The 17,001-nt window shown below is 40.2% G+C and overlaps 3 protein-coding genes across 4 annotated transcripts in view; 1 reads left to right on the forward strand and 2 right to left on the reverse strand.

Moving 5' to 3' along the window:
• The window catches only part of LOC145440732 (WD repeat domain phosphoinositide-interacting protein 2-like), a 227,720-nt gene that overhangs the window by 98,629 nt on the left and 112,090 nt on the right, over positions 1 to 17,001 (reverse strand). The gene's annotated exons all lie outside the window — the stretch shown is intronic.
• The window catches only part of LOC145440738 (ryncolin-1-like), a 154,862-nt gene that overhangs the window by 44,882 nt on the left and 92,979 nt on the right, over positions 1 to 17,001 (forward strand). The window lies entirely within an intron of this gene.
• The window catches only part of LOC145440729 (trace amine-associated receptor 7e-like), a 69,646-nt gene that overhangs the window by 16,790 nt on the left and 35,855 nt on the right, over positions 1 to 17,001 (reverse strand). The gene's annotated exons all lie outside the window — the stretch shown is intronic.

The following is a 17,001-nucleotide window of genomic DNA, read 5'->3' on the forward strand; positions in this document are numbered from 1 at the left end:
TAGGTAACGAAATTTAGAATAGAGATTCCTGATTTCGCTCTAATAGGCATATTTCATAACATACTTCTACAAGGCACTTCAAAGTATAGTCTTCGGTACGCCCGATAGATGCGCCCCTTAGTCATGATGACATTGAATAATTCGAACTTATCACATCCAGGGATAAATACAGCATATGACAGAGGCTACCGCTGCGTCTTTCAGGAATTGGAAGGGGATAAATGATTCAACTCTATTATAGTCTGCTATGTATTGCATCCTAGCCTGGTACAAATGATTGGCGATTATGTGCGACTTTTCGACTTCTGCAATAATTTTTGAACCTATCTATAGGAACGAGCCCTCCAACTGCTTCTTTGGAATATAGCAACCAAAGTTATACGCCCTGCCGTATGAATTATTAATTTCCACACAATTTGTCAACCGTGCCAGGAGTTGCCGACCCCTGATGTGGCATACAGCAGTTCTCCATGTAGTAGCTTTGGCGAAAATATCGTACAGTGATTTCGTACCGTACCAAAATCGTAACACACTAAATATTCTACATAACCGTTCCGTATCTATTCTCTGGTTACAAGTGATAAAACCGTAACGAAGTGAGGATGAAACGACTTTTATGGTACATGGAAACTGATTTAAAACAAAGTTTCTGAAAGTTAGCCAATCCTGGATATACCTAATGGACGTTATCAATGGAGAAGTTGAGATTACACCTCGGTTAATAGAAATTCTGTAATTTGAAAGCAATAATGCTGACTGTCTGCAGAAGGAACATCTTTCCACGCTATCTGCTCATAGGCTTATCACCGCCAAACGATTTGAATACGGCCCTAACGTTGGACATCCCAATAAAGTAGGTATAGCTGTGTCATTGTTGGTTGCAGAAAGCAGTTTAAAAACCACCGTGCTTCTACGAGACTGGTAGATTCACTATGGCATTCAGAAATTTCTGTTGGAGAAATTAGGGTAGACGCTCTTTCGCTGACACGTGTATAAATTGCTCTTTGGTTCGTACATTACGCTGTAATGCCTATATAAAACATTGGCTGCTCTGTGAAAGAAATGCCGATTCCTTTCCCTACAGAAACGTACTCTAGTCCGATTCAGTATATGTCAGACAAATCAACTGCAGCGCAAACCTTTCATACGATACGACGGCTAAAATGATATTTGTATAAAATACTCGATGATGTCGAACACTTCTTCCATTGCATAGTCAACTCTGACATTCAAAAGTATAAGTTGAAATTGTCGCTGAAATATTAACTAGCGCTTGTGCAATACCTCTTCTTCAAAAAAATGCCTTTTGCCTATTTCCATCCGGAAAATAAACAAACATTGTTGAAGTTGAACTTGATATTGTGAGTGAAAAGAATGTGACTGCGCGTAGTGATGTGATACTGCAACTGCAGGAAATGGGACAGACAGTAAAAAAATCGATACCGAGATCATGTCACAATCTTCTACATATTAGAACACACACAATTCGGTCGAGCTATACTGATATTGGGAGTAGGTTCACTGACTCGCTTGCGACAAAATTCCCTCCTGCAATAGGTATCGCGACTCGCCCTCCAACTCAGCTTCAGTTAAATTGGCCGAGGGTTCGATATCCACCGAGGTAAACTCCGGATTTCCTGCAGATCTCTAAGCTATGTCTTTGGGCTCTTCATCATCACCAGCTCTTCGCAAACGGTGTCTTACAAATTTCCGACAACGGAATTGCGCCAAATGACTCTAATCAATGTATTTTGTGTAGGCCAGTGGTGCCCAACCTTTGCGGTATTCACGGTCGCATTTCAATTACTTCTATAGCATGAGCCGAATGCCGGCGGTCAGTCGCAAAGGACAACCGGAACGCTAAATATCCCTGTCAGATTCAGTATACGTGGATAGCCTTTATGATTTCTGTACTATCACTGTTTGTAAAGCATAATGCGCATGACAGTTTCGAATTGCGGAAACAGAACGCTTCATCTACCATGCTTTGACTCGGACTTGACTCAGTGGTGCAACGAAATTGACTCGTGTCAAAACTATAAAAGTGAGATTGACCTGTAACTGTGGCCTTGTGACTTGGTGACAACCCTGATACAGTACTCATCATCAGAGTTGGATCAATTGTAATTTGTAATTAGCTGAATGTATTTATTAAATTTTTTCATGCAATTGTAATTGTAATTTAAGCCTTTATATTTTGTGTAATTGTAATTGTAATTGTAATATGATAAAAGATTTGCCTAATTGTAATTACAATTTCAATTACAGTACATTGTTAATGACACTTGACAAGCACAACATAAGATAATTGGTATATAATGCATTCTCCTTAAACTTGGACTAGGAATTTGGTGGATCCATTCGCGGAAGCCCTTGCGGGCGCAGTTTTCTGTGTTTTTCCCGCTATGCTGCCCTCGGCAGCTTAACATTGTATACGATTTCGGATCATGATACTGGATCGTAACTCCGTCTGTACAGTTCTTAGATTGGCTAACTATATCCAGACTACTGGATATTGTGTGGCGAGATAGCGTAGTGGTATAATCCACAGCTGCAACAACAATGGGTTGCGGGTTCGAGTCCGAACGAGGTCGACTGCAGAATTCCTACCCAAGTGTTGGAGGGTTAGCTAGGCTCCTCCTCGCCATATCATCCGTGTAAGTCGTGTCTTGTAAAAGTCTAGAAGTGCGAGTCGTCATCTACGGAATGAAAAATGAAGAAAATTGGCCTGGTGTAAATGACTATAGCAGTTGATAAACACCATGAATACCACAAACAACAACAATAGAATTATACTGGATATTATAATATATAGCATATTATCTTACAAACACCTTTTTGTTTTTCATCCTCATCCTAATTCCTACGTTCCTCGATAATGATATCATTATTTCCTTAACTATATAATACAGTAGGGGCGGGAAACATACGCGAAGGGATTTTGTCCGGCCGCGGAAAGTTTTCCGTCTTACATGATAATGCGGCCCGCGCCCCCAGTGTGCCAAGATTCCGCACTACTTGCTTACTATGTCAAATTTTATTGACTGTGATGTTATTATAGACGTGTATGCGCACTGCGCATCGTGCGAGAGGGGAGCTTGCGCGTAAGTTCGTCGAAGCGGGAAGACTTGCATTATCAGCATCTACGATGTACTCAACCCCAATGTCGTTTGTGGTAATCATGGTGTTTGTCAACTACAATGGTTATTTTCACCAGGCCGATATTTCTTATTTCTGATTCCGTAACCGCCGACTTGTAGCACGGCACACTTCTAGGCTTATGCCAGGGGTCGCCAACTTAAAACAGGTCGCAGGCCACTTTTCAAATTTCGTAGAGGCCGTGAGCCACATGAATTCAGTATCGATATAAAATAGGCCACACAAGTGAACAACGCGCTATCTTGTTACCTACTCAACCCTAATGAATTGATATCTTGGTAAATTTGGGGTGCCGGGCTTATCGAACGCCTTGAAATCTTAAATAAGGATTGCACCGTGTGTTGATTGATCAGAGAGAATGTTAATGCTGTTCTAAAATCCGCATTGTCTTCCTTGTGGTATTCATGGTGTTTGTCGACTACTATGGTTTGTAGACTTCTAGGCTTTTTGTAAGACACCACTTACGTGGATGTGGTGGCGAGGGGGGGGGGGCTAGATAAACCTCCAACACTTTGGTATAGGAATTCGGAAGTCGACCTCGGTCGGAACCCATTGGTGTTGCAGCCGCGGATTATACCTCTGCGCTATCTCACCATATTCTCTACCCGAATGAATTGATATCTTGGTAAACTTGTGGTACCGGGCTTATCGAGCGCCTTGAAATCTTAACTAAGGATTGCACCGTGTGTTGATTGATCAGAGAGAAGCAGAGATGGTGACTTCATATTCATGACAATGCTGTTCTCAAATCCACATTGTCTTCGTTATTATCGGCGAGAAATGGCTTTGAAGTGACATTGCTCTCGTTAAAATACTTCCATTACATACGATTTATTCCTTGTATAAGTGGATAAATGGGCGAATAACGTGTCGATTCAGCAATCCGGTCCACCAACTACCTAATTTTCCTATATCCGGCCCGCCGGCTGAAGAGGTTGCCCGCCCCTGTTCTACAGTATACTCATTAGGGTTGTCCAAAATTTGGAAAATCTTAAAAATACCCCGTGATTGTGTCTCATTCCATAGATTATTGATAAAAAATCACAATGAGCCCAAAAGAAGCTCACGGGAACGCTGTTAAGATTTCGGCCAAAGCGTTTTAAAGTAGCTGCCCAAGAATGGACGTGCCACCGACCATAGAACGGCGAGAAGACTAGTAATTAAATAACCACGACTCCTGATTGGCTAATTGGCTATGCTTCAATGATCACCACAGCAACAATTTGCTGATTATGTGCTCAAGGAGTCTGCTACCGGTGGGGATTCTGAAATCGCGTTGTTGGTAGGTTGGCAGATGATGATTTAAGATTAATTCAGGACATGTTAAGGTACGAAATACATGATGAACAATCAACAGCTGCTTCACAAAAACTTCTACAGCATGACTGCTTTATTGGAAGGAAACGGCTGTAGCCTACATGCCGTGTTTTCACCGAGGGAAAGCAAAGGCGCTTATGCAAGCGGTAAACGAATTCCCCGTTTGGAAAGGATCCATCATCAGTGAACACAAATATAAAGCTTATCAATGACACGATACCGTAATTTGTGTGATCTTATTAGGCTCAAGCTGTAATATATAGGTGACGTTTTGAATGATATTGGAATCGGCTGAATCAGCGGGTTATGCTTGGCACTCATCAGATGCTTACAGTAAATTGAATTCACTTTTACGTGTTGCTAAAGTCCCTAATGATAACGCACACTCGCACAGGCTATGCCCAATGTGGTATGTCAAAGTCCCTATTGATCCCGCAGAAAATAGGTGTAAAGATAATCACAGACTATACTGCATAGTATCCAGCATAGTTTGGACATAATATCCAGCATTGTGCTTACTTTACACCTCTTTTCTGCAGCATCATTAAGGACTTTGACAACACATACATGTGAATTCAATTTGCTGTAAGTATAACTGCCAAGCACAACCGGCTGATTCAGTCAATCCCTAGAGCATTCAAAATATCAACTATATACTACAACTTGAGTCCAATAAGCTCACACAAAGTATAGTGTCATGGTCAAGCTTTATATTTGTATTCACTGATGATGGATCCCTTCTGAAACGGGGAATTCGTTCACTACTTGCATAAGCGTCTTTGCTTTCCCTCGATGAAAACACGGCATGTAGGCTACAGCCGTTTCCTTCACAGCAAAGCAGTCATGCTGTAGAAGTTTATGTGAAGCAGCTGTTGATTGTTCATCATGTATTTCGTACCTTAACATGTCCTGAATTAATCTTAAATCATCATCTGCCAACCTACCAACAACGCGATTTCAGAATCCCCACCGGTAGCAGACTCCTTGAGCACATAATCAGCAAGTTGTTGCTGTGGTGATCATTGAAGCATAGCCAATTAGTCAATCAGGAGCCGTGGTTATTTGATTACTAGTCTTCTCGCCGTTCTATGGTCGGTGGCACGCCCATTCTTGGGCAGCTACTTTAAAACGCTTTGGCCGAAATCTTAACGGCTTTCCCGTGAGCTTCTTTTGGGCTAATTGTTATTTTTTATCAATAATCTATGGAATGAGACACAATCACCGGGTATTTTTAAGATTTTTCAAATTTTGGACAACCCTAATACTCATATCCTAACTCGTAGATTTATAGTATTTTTTCTCTCACTATCAGGGGCCGGCAGCCTTTTGTGTGCAGAGTGCCAAAATTCCAAAAAAATGTCAAATTAGTACTACCTTGCGTGCCAAACATTCAATATAATATTGTTTAACGTTACGAGCAAAGAATACCACCAACCGTTTTTCTGCAGCTGGCAGTAACATCCGTACCGCCAGTGACTCTTGAATTTGGTCGCGAAGGGATTCAATTTTGGTCGTTTAAGCAACCGACCAAAAGCTTACACGTACGTAATATTTCCGTAATTTATTTTCAATCGAGCCATGGTAGATCTTCTGTGGTTGATTTGGTCGTTTCCGAGTCTACTGTGTTCGGTATCATATCCAATAAGTGACAGGCCAATGAATGTTGTTACGATTATATGGTCTGATTATGAGGAAAAATGTGCCCACCCCCGTATCATTCAAGTCGGTTTGGTGTCTGACACCGGATTTGTCTGCAAAGGCCGCGGTAAAGCGGTAAAGATTGTCGTTGCTCCATATATATTGGAATCCCTAACAAACCAGACGAAACTAAAAGAATATCTCCTTCCGAGAGACGAACACGATTCCAAATTCGCATTTCGACACGGGACTCATCATTTACCTCGGCGGGTCCCATTTGATACGTGCGGCTCAAGCTGCGGGCGCTGCACTATTTGCCGCAGGTCACTTCGGCGCCTGGACAGTGGGCATATCAATAACGAACGCTTTGGTCAGCACGCGGCAGTTATTTTATTTCAAGGTTTTATCTCCGTCAATCATTTTGGCAACGCATAGCCTACAGCGGCCGGGAGTCGCATTGTGCCCATTGCTGGAATGCTGGTTCGTACAATAGTTGCGCTCCCGTAGGCTGCACACTGCACAGTGAACACTCCTAGACTAAAGCATCCAAACGGTCTCATACGATATTTGGTTGGTGTTATTCCATAACTGCTAACGGTTGAGTAATTTCTGTACATTATGCATAGTTTTTAAAAACATTTTCTATATACGTAAACATTTGTTTATCGGGGTTTCCCACATTACAATCAAGACATCAGGTTCCAATGAATCGCGCGAATCGCCGAAAAAAATTCAAGATAAGTAAAATCTGCCCTAAAACACTGTATTTTATGTTGATTTAGGAAATAATATTTGTATATTTTGAAAACTTCTGTTTCAATTTTTGCAAAAACATGCTCTCAATATGACGATTGCGTGAAATCATTTGGCGTGTAATGAAAAGTCATCTCGCGTGCCACAAATTCTTGCACGCGTGCCGGTGGTTACCGACCCCCTCTATAGACTACACCAGAACCCTAACATGTGCATATATAATAATACCTTTTAAACCATATACTGCACCCCAACCCTAACCCTAACCCTGTCATGTAGCCAATTCGTTGTTAGTCGTTGCCAGTCGCTCAAACTTTTGGTTGTTAACAGTCGCTCAAAAATGTTTTCTGTGTTTGTATTTTTCAGTACTCGTAATTACGAATAGTTCGAAAACTTTCGAGTGTCTTTTAATTGACGGGTAGGCTATTTACGTACCATGTATGAAACATGAATTGAATGGCTTGTGATGTTTTTTGTTTTGCGGGGTGTAAACTAAATTTAGATCGACGTATACATTTTTCTTTGTAACCTTCAACACGAACAAACCAGCAATCATTTTTATTGTGAAGTCCAGGGTTTGTATCAGGCTATACAATGGAACCTATTATTTTTTTCAGTACTTTCCTTCAGTGGAATTGTTTTCGATTCATGTACAAAATTAGTAGGGTGGGGACCGATGATACAATAGCCAAATCAAGCAAAATAATCAAGCATACTAATCATGAAACAAATGAAACATGACTACGTACAGAAAATCTTTATGTAATAATTGCATATGATGTTTTATCGCTATAACGAGGTATTTGGAAGTCACACTGTCGATTTTCGGGCAATATGAATGTACCCTCAAATTTATAAGTCCGAGCCTAAATCGAAACGTGATTTTATGACAACATTTGAGTCAATATTTAATCTATTTTTTGACGGTTGCGACCGAAAATTCTTCTTTGGCTTGCTGTAGCTCAGATTATAATACTGAGCAGGAAAAGTTGTCTCATCTGAGTTTTTTATGGTATATGTCTCATAGATCCCCGGGTCGTGTGCCATTGGACCCACCGGGTGGGGACCTATGACATGTTCGAGCAACAAATTTTAAACGTCCATAAATATTTTTTGAGGAGAAGACGGATATTCATGTATATGTGCGCGATAGGTAGAGCTTGTATCAAAGTGCTGAGCCAGCACATGATCTGCTGTTTTCGGCTGAACATTTTGGGGCCAGCGATCATTTTCCAATTTTTGATCCATCGGTACCACATCTCCCCTACCTCTCTACCGAATTTGAATTTTTGATTGTTCAATTACATGTTTAACAGTAATTGTAACTTGATATTTTTAATATGGAGTAATTGTATTGTAATGTAATTGAAACATGCAAGGGAGTAATTATAATTATAATTTGATATTTTTAGCATGGATTTTTAGCACGTAATTATACTACTACACAGCCGAATTGACTTGTTGTTGACTGCCCTCATATATAGGCAACTTATTGCTATCACGTACCTGTTTCCTTCATTTGAAGGATGAGCGGACCAATTCTTAAAATAGGATAACAGGTGTTCATGTTCCAACTTGCAGCGATGGAATGGGATGGTAAATTCTGACGAAAGTGTGCATGCTATTATACACCGTATCTATCTTTGGTTTTGAAGTACCGCGCATAGTAAGCCTGTAGGAGTGTAGGACATACAAACCTTCTTTCTCCTTCGATGTGACACATCCATCACATCAGTTTATGATACAACATCCTGCCTAAAATAAGCGAACAGGATATGTAAGCAGTCGAGAATCACGATTCGTACTATCGTTCATCTTTCTTACGCATGAACGCATCCTCACAACTGTATCTTGATTACGAGATGACTTAATATCAATCTCCTTCGCTATCAACTCCCAACTATAGGTATGAAACAAAAAAGATCGGGGAGTTTTTAGACTAGATTATCCAACCATACTACCGGACCGGGTAATACATAACACAGGGACGTAAGGTCAGAGGAGGCAAGCGAGACAGTGCCTCAGATCTCTCCAGGATGAGTAGGAATAATTGTGAAGACCTTCATTGATTATTGATATTTAGCGTTGATGTTCATGAATAATTAAATTTGAACACTTTTTGGTCAAAATACCACCAATTTTCATATTTATTGTTCAAAAATACAGCGCGAAAGGGGCGGGTCTGGCGGGTCGTACCTCACCTGCGACAATGCCATTCATCATAAACAGCTCAGAATTGATAAAAACTGGTATCACTAAAATGCTATTGTCGCAACGATTCCGACAATACGAATATTATAAATCGCACAGCTCTGGAGCCCCCTCAAATAGCCAAGGTATGTGAAATTCGGCTTTATTACGTACAATGACAGCTCACTGAAACAATAGCCGGGTGAGGCACGGACGAACCTGCCTCATTGACTATTCGCTGACAATTGGATAATCGCAGCACAGTGCAACGCGCTATCAATTTCAGAAACCGACAGTGATGTATGAATCGTGAAGTTGCGGAGCAAATGCATTCCTTTACAGACGTAGCTGTATTTTCCATCCATACCTACCTTATATTAGGCTTACCATATTTTGGAAATCTAAAAAGAGGACACTTTTTCAGAAATTTCAGACTTGCAAAACCGGAGAAGAATTCTCAAAAACGGTGAATTTTTCCCACTTTGTGATCGGTTGACTAAAAAAAAGGTCATATTTTCCGCTCAGAGCTCAAAATACCGTTTTTCTCTCCACGTTTCCAGGTGGATGACTAAAAAAAAAGTCATCTTTACGCTCAGAGCTAAAATCACCGTTTTTCACTCCGAAATACCCGCCGGAGCTTCACTTCTGTGCTAATTTGCGGCATGTAACTCGCAATTTGCTCTGAATATGACCTAAATTTTCAAAAAAGAGGACAAAATCTCAAAAAAGAGGACAAAAGGGCGTCCTCCGAGGACACTTTCCAAAAACTCAAAAAAGAGGACAAATCCTCTTAAAAGAGGTATGGTAAGACGTATGGTAAGCCTACCTTATATTGTGTTATGTAATAGCTACTTACATAACATGCGTTATTGTTGTTATTGCCATTTATACTGTTTTTGACTGCGATGGTCATTTACACCATCCTACATTATAATTCTATATTTGCCGACTTGTAACCAGGCCACGTCTCGGCTTTCGTAAGACACCGCTACGCGGATCAGATCAGATGGCGACCGGAGCAGTCTAGACAGCATGTATGGGAAGATAGCTGCAGAGAAAACGATATGGCCTACCAGCTTTCTCTTGCTGCTGATGTTATTCACATCTTTGCGTATCTTTACGGGGTACTTTACATGTGTGTATGTGTGTGTGTTTGGGGGTGGGGTCAATGCCTCACCAGCCATGAACCTCACCGCACGTCACTGACAAAACATAATCCTGGTGTTCATGTCGCAAATAGTGATAACGGTTGGTCGCTCCTGATATGAAGGGGAGGACATGGGCCCAAAAAGAGTTAGAGTCCGAAGCGCCACATGTGACGTCAGAATCCTTCTGGCAGTGAATGAGTACGATATCTCCATGTTCATCATCATCATCATCATCATCATCATTGGTTTATTAGCAATTTTATCAGTTCAATACACCACAAAAAATGCGATACAATGAAAAGACAGGAAGATGTCGAAGCGACAAGGAGTAGTCTATGGAATCTGACACCCACCTTGGCCTAGGCGATGTAAAGAGGAGGCATGCACACTGAATGAAAGTAAAGAAGATAGTATAGAAAAAAAATGCGACAAGAAATAGGGCGGCATGTCATGGGAAGCGAGATCGATAGGTCAGTCGTGGTCCGGTAATCTTGAGGATGGACTGTATTTATTTAGTAGTAATTGTTTGTATTTCGACTTGAATGTGGACATGCTCGTCGACTGTCTGATGGCCGGCGGGATACTGTTCCACACATCAGGTCCGGCATATTTGATGGAGCGATGATCTTTTCGGTCGATCATATGATATTTGGACGACGTGGACGCGCGTGTGTTGTACTTGTGCGCTTTTGATTCAGAGGTAAAGAAGTCATTGAAATATTCAGGGCAACGACCGCAGTGAAACTGATACATAAACTTGGCGATTTCTAGTTTCCGCATATCTTCTATGTTTAGGACGCCAAATCTCTTCAGCAGCGACTTATTGGATGGGCAGCCAGGCCCCTTTGGAGCCCTAGCTATGATTCGGATGACATCCCAAATTGTTAACACGACATGACATCAACGGTTCCCGGTAGACCACAGATCTATTGGGGAAATTATGAAAGTGCTAAACGGTTTATTTTATTCGTCTTAATATTTCATTGAAATACATGAGAATTGGTAATATATAACATATGACTTTATGGATAATTATTGCCAAAACTACGTTTACCCGATGCTTATCGGCTGCATCAATGAGCATAACTATGTGCGGGCAATTGGTATAATATTGATAACAAAACAACTCTGACGCAGTCATGAGATTCATGACGTAAATATTTCGTGAACAATTTACTTATGAGAATCAGAAATACTTTCAATAAATTGTTTAAAAATCATAAATCAATATCAAAAACACGGCCTGAATATGGCACCACCACAATCAGTAGTAACCAGACATGGGGTAATCGCGATTATTAATCGTAATCGATTACGGCGATTACAACATTTCCAAGTAATCGTAATCGCAATCGATCACATTCGAAAAAATTCCAAAGTAATCGTAATCATAATCGACTACTTCGCATATCTAATCGATTTCTTTGTGTAATAACGATCACTTTTTATTCGTACAAGGACCATGACATAAACTGAACATTTCTGAACAAGGAAGCGATATTATATCAGGCTTATTGATAGCACCAACGTCTTATTTTCAAACGTCACTGCTCATTATTACGTCAGAAGCATTGGCTTTGCTCATCATTGCGTAAGAAGTATTCACACATAGTAAATAGATATCCGATGTACAATGTAGAGCACATTGTACATTGTAATGTGATTGCAAAAACACCCGCTCGCGCTGGATATCAGGTTTTCAGTGCAGTACAGACGTCACTCCTCGCAGCAGGATAATAATTAATAATCACCACTCTGCCTAATTTCACTTAGTAACTTATTAATTGATGTTTAGGTAATGGGTATGCTTAATTTAACGCAGTTGGACTGTTGTTGATTGGCGAGCCGTATGCCTATGCATCTGCGTACGTACACCGGAAATCGATTTGAAATTTTGTACTACTAAAATGAGACATTACGATTTCCACAATGAAGCATTGAAAACGAACAGCTGCATTTATATACCATAATCGAGCCTTTCTTTCTCGTAACGGCAGCTTGCAGCATATCTGTATTAAATGGAAGGCAGAATTTTATGTTCACTTTATCTTTTTCTCATATGACTCTATTTGAAACGGGCGCCAATCGTTATTGTCCAATTCTTTACTCAATATTTGGACCTGCGCCATAGCCACCCGCTTATGCACCATGTTAGTGTGGGTTGTAGCTAGAATCAGGACCAAAACAGCAATTCGTCCCCTAACTCCAAACGTTGGTTTCGGGATGGCTCCCATAAGGTAGTCAATTTTCAGGTTGATGACTGAAATTCGTTAGTAATATTGATAATTACATAGTAATATTGATAATTACATAATATTATTATTCATTTTCAATCGTCTCCCAGCCACCGATGTCCAGATTTACCGGTCGAGCTGCGAGCTCGTAATTCATATTTATAACATCTGATGTGCTGTTATAATTACATTATTGCATGACGTCTGTTATATAATCAAAATATATTGTAGTCACCCAAACTTGTAGCAGACTAAAAATGTCGTGGGACGCACACACAAACTCCCATGCATTCATTCCTCTGAGGGTGCCAGGGTTGCATCTGTATTTTGGGGCTCAGATTGGGAGGACATGACTATTCATCACGTCCATCCATCGTGGTTATTGACAATTAACACATACGTAAAGTTTCGGTGTAAGACTTTTTTGGTAGCACACTTCGTGGAATCACATGTTGGCTGAAACTGCACCGGTCTTTTGGTGTGTCGTGGTGCGGTTACGACGTGCACCGAACTTCCTATTGCTATAAATTAGGCATGCTATTTTGCTTAAGGGCAGACGTATGCATTTCAGAACCAAGGTATCTACAGAAATTAAATTATGAAGCTTGACGAAAATTTTCAAATTGATTAAATTTCTCGAAAATAGGCTACAATTTATGTTGATTTACGAAATACTTTTGATTCCCCTTCGAGCTCGCTCCAGGACCGTAACTATACCGCACCCCAAAACCCTCCAATGGGGGGGGGGAGCTCGAAGGGGGCCCAAAATAATTTCGTGAGTATTTTTTGAATATATATGCAACTTTATGCAACAACAATTTGATGGTGCCGAACCTCTTCGTTCTTGAGTACCATTCTCCAAGAAATATACGCATGATTTATAGAAATTGTCAGTTCGGCGTCGGCCATTACCGCGCCACGACGCTTCAAAACAGTTTTAGGCCATGCAATACGCAACTCCGATAAGTGTGCAAGAACGATAAGCAGCGAAAAAAAACTCGACCTACTGCCCTTATGCTGTCCGAACACTTTTATATACATACAAATATGTTCAATTGTCCATAGTAGCCTATAAATGACTGGCGTCAAATGTTCCTGTACTGACAATCTGCAAGACTATTGCCACCCCGCAGAGAAAAAAATATTTGCCAGTGAGGAAATACCAATTTGAAATCGTGTGCTTCTTTTAGTTTATTACGTTTGGGCGATTTTAATATCATCTGACATAGCAGACAGGAATACATGAAATAACAAAGGGCCCACCCTAATATGTTCATTGTTCAATTATTATTTACGGGCCCGACATTTTCCCAGGCAACACCTCACTCAGCGCTACCGGTCAATCTGATTATATGGGCAGAGAGAGGATAAAAAATTTATAGCAGTATATATGCAATTCCCAATAATATTGACCGAATCAATATTGAATTATATAAAATTATCAAAAAAATTATGTTCCCATGGGTGCCCAAGAAAAATGATTTTTTGGTGGGGGGAGGGGGACGAAGTGATGTTTCGGCCCTTTCTCGCTCACCATCATATTAGGGAGTTTGGGGTGCGGTAGTTACGGACCTGCCAAGAATGCAAATCGGTGGGTGCGATAAATCGTCCCATATAAAGTTGAGCAAATAGTATGACGTAACAAGAAAATGACGTATCATCGGTAAAAAGGTTGTTTTCAGGCGTTTTCATCGTAATCCTTATATTGTCTTCCAATACATTTTCTTTGTTTTCTAAGCAAAATGAATGTAATCGTGAGTAATCGTGATTACTTTGCCAATGTAATCGTAATCGTAATCGACTACTTCCTGAATTTGCTGTAATCGTAATCGTAATCGTAATCGCGGGATTCAGAAGTAATCGTAATCGCAATCGATTACATTCATGAAGTAATCACCCCATGTCTGGTAGTAACGACTAGTCCAGTGACGTCCTGTCAGGGCTTGCAAGTGTCACAGTGCTTCATCTGTCGTCAGGATGATGAGTATTCGAGTATCACCTATTATGACGTCGTCACAGAATGGATGATGTGGAAAATCAAATACGTGCGTTTTATACGACCGCAATGAGAATAACGCCAGACAAAATAAAGATAGTTTTGTGTTTTTCAACCATACCATTTTTATTGTACTTAGTGAAAATGATGTGGGTCGATCACGACTCCACAAAATTTAAATTTCCATTAACTTGCATAGTCTACTACTGCATATGGTGATGCTGTGATTAGGGTTGCATTTTAAACAAATTGTATTTTGAAACATTTTGTTTAAAACATGTTTTAGACAGTGTTTTAGAAAAATGGTACTTTAAAGATAACGTAACTGTTTTTTTAAAGTTGTATAACTATAGATAACTAACCTACGTAGGTTAGTTATCTATAGTATTACCATGTCATAATTGTCTAAATCAGTGGTTCCCAACCTGTGGTACGCGTACCACTAGTGGTACGCGAAGGTATTCCAGGTGGTACGCGAATAGATTCTGTTTAGATAATGAAGTTTCCCGTGAAATCATTGATCACCTCTCTCAGCTCAATGCTACGTTGAGGCATTACTTTCCGGATGCGACATGTTGCGCCTGCATGACCGATATATTCTCTCTTGATCCAGCCGAACTGCAGCCTGTCGGGGCTGGGAAACATGAGCAGCTCATAGATATCCAGGATGACCAGACAGCAAAGACGAAAAACAAAAATTGGTCTCCAATAAACTTCTGGCTAAGCATGGCCTCCTCGTTCTCGACGCTAGCTTCTCACGCTCTTCCCTAGCTGCAAGTGCGAGTGCGAGCAAGGATTTTCATCACTGATGACTATCGAGTCGAATAAACGAAACAGACTTGTTGCGCCCATACATGATTTCTGATGCGCTTTGAGCAAACGTATGCCACGCATCGAACAACTAATACTAAAACAATGCAGCCATCGCACTAAATAAATGGACTTCTGTTGCTTGCTGTTATTTAATTATGCTGTTCTTCTTGTGACTGGTGGTGAAAAAACAATTCCATGCATCCCATCGACCCTGGCAGATAATGTCTAATTTGATAGGATTTGTTATTGCAACTCGCATAGGTCAAATACGTGATTGTGACGTCATGAATGGGGGAGTTTACGTAGGTGGTACGGGAGCACTGCATAAAACCTCGAAATGGTACGTGGGAGGGAAAAGGTTGGGAACCACTGGTCTAAATACTCTAAATACTTTCGAAAAACATGTAGCATGAGCATACGGACGATTTCAACCCGATATAGCCTATGTACACGATACGGAATGGTTGGAACCCTCGAAATCGTCGTCGGTTCAACAGTTATTGCACGTAGTTATAAATCGTTGATACGGAATGGGTGCTCTGACGATGATGACTGCCGACCGTACAATGCCGCATTACAGTGTAGGCTTTGTCAAAGATATTTTTGATCAGTTAAGACAGGGGTCGGAAGCCTTTTCCGACTAAGGAGCCATATTTTCCCTATAGTTCCAATTATCAATGTCATTCCGCTGTGGCGTCATTATTAAAGATTGATGACTTCATGGCTAATAAAAAAGAAATAAAACAATAAAAACATGTTTTAAATAAGGGCCATGTTTTAAATATGTCTGTTCTAAATTGATTTTTGTTTTAAATGCAACCCTAGCTGTGATACTACCAAGCAAAGTTTAAAATCTTACGCACTGAGAAAAAAACCGAAAGTATAATTACAGTACCCGAAAAAAATCGTGTTTTACTACTCGTCTCAAATCATAACATTATTACTCGATTCAGATTCGAATACTCGAATCATTGTGACTAGCCATAATAACGTAAGAACTAGAGATACCGTAATAACTATGGCAAGTTTGTGCATCTTTTGCAACTTTTTTTTACAGCTTCCGGCAGCTTCCTAGATACCCAGAAGTTATGCAGTATGGTGTTTTAAGCTGTTTAGGGGGATCTTATACTGCAACTTTTTACAATTTTTCTCCATCTTTAATGCCACTTTTTGCAATTTTTTGCAACTTATTTCGATTTTTCATGCCACTAACTTTTTACTGGAAATATTTGGCACTATATGTAAATAGATCTCTTGATTATTTCACTGTCGTATAAATTTGAAGTCTTTTCTGATTTGACGTACTTTCAGGCTAGACCGCCGAAAATTATATTTTCACTGGCTCAATTTTTTCAGGCTATTGATTTTGTTGTAGTCGCCAATACCGAGTTTTGCTACAATGCCTTGCATACAGATCGATTCGAGTATTTCATACCATACTAATTTCAAAGAAGTTGTCCTTGAATACAACTTTTTAGTGCAACTTTTGTGAAAAATAAATGCAACTATCTGTAACAAAACTTGCCCTAGTAACAACTGATAGGCATATATAGCGAGGACTCAAATGTATCAACTGCGGATAAATCAAATGATATAATACTCCTATAAAATCAATATCTGCGATCGCTTTGTCAACAATTTCAACGAGAACATGTAGGGGAATATTTGCTTACGCCTCAATGGTTTATGCCTGGCCGGACAATGTATTGAGAGTCTGACTACAGCAAAACAGAGCCTTGCCACCGATATCACC

This window comes from Botryllus schlosseri, chromosome 6, assembly GCF_051294905.1.
Source record: "Botryllus schlosseri isolate E-star chromosome 6, Bs_hap1, whole genome shotgun sequence".
Lineage (NCBI taxonomy): Eukaryota > Metazoa > Chordata > Ascidiacea > Stolidobranchia > Styelidae > Botryllus > Botryllus schlosseri.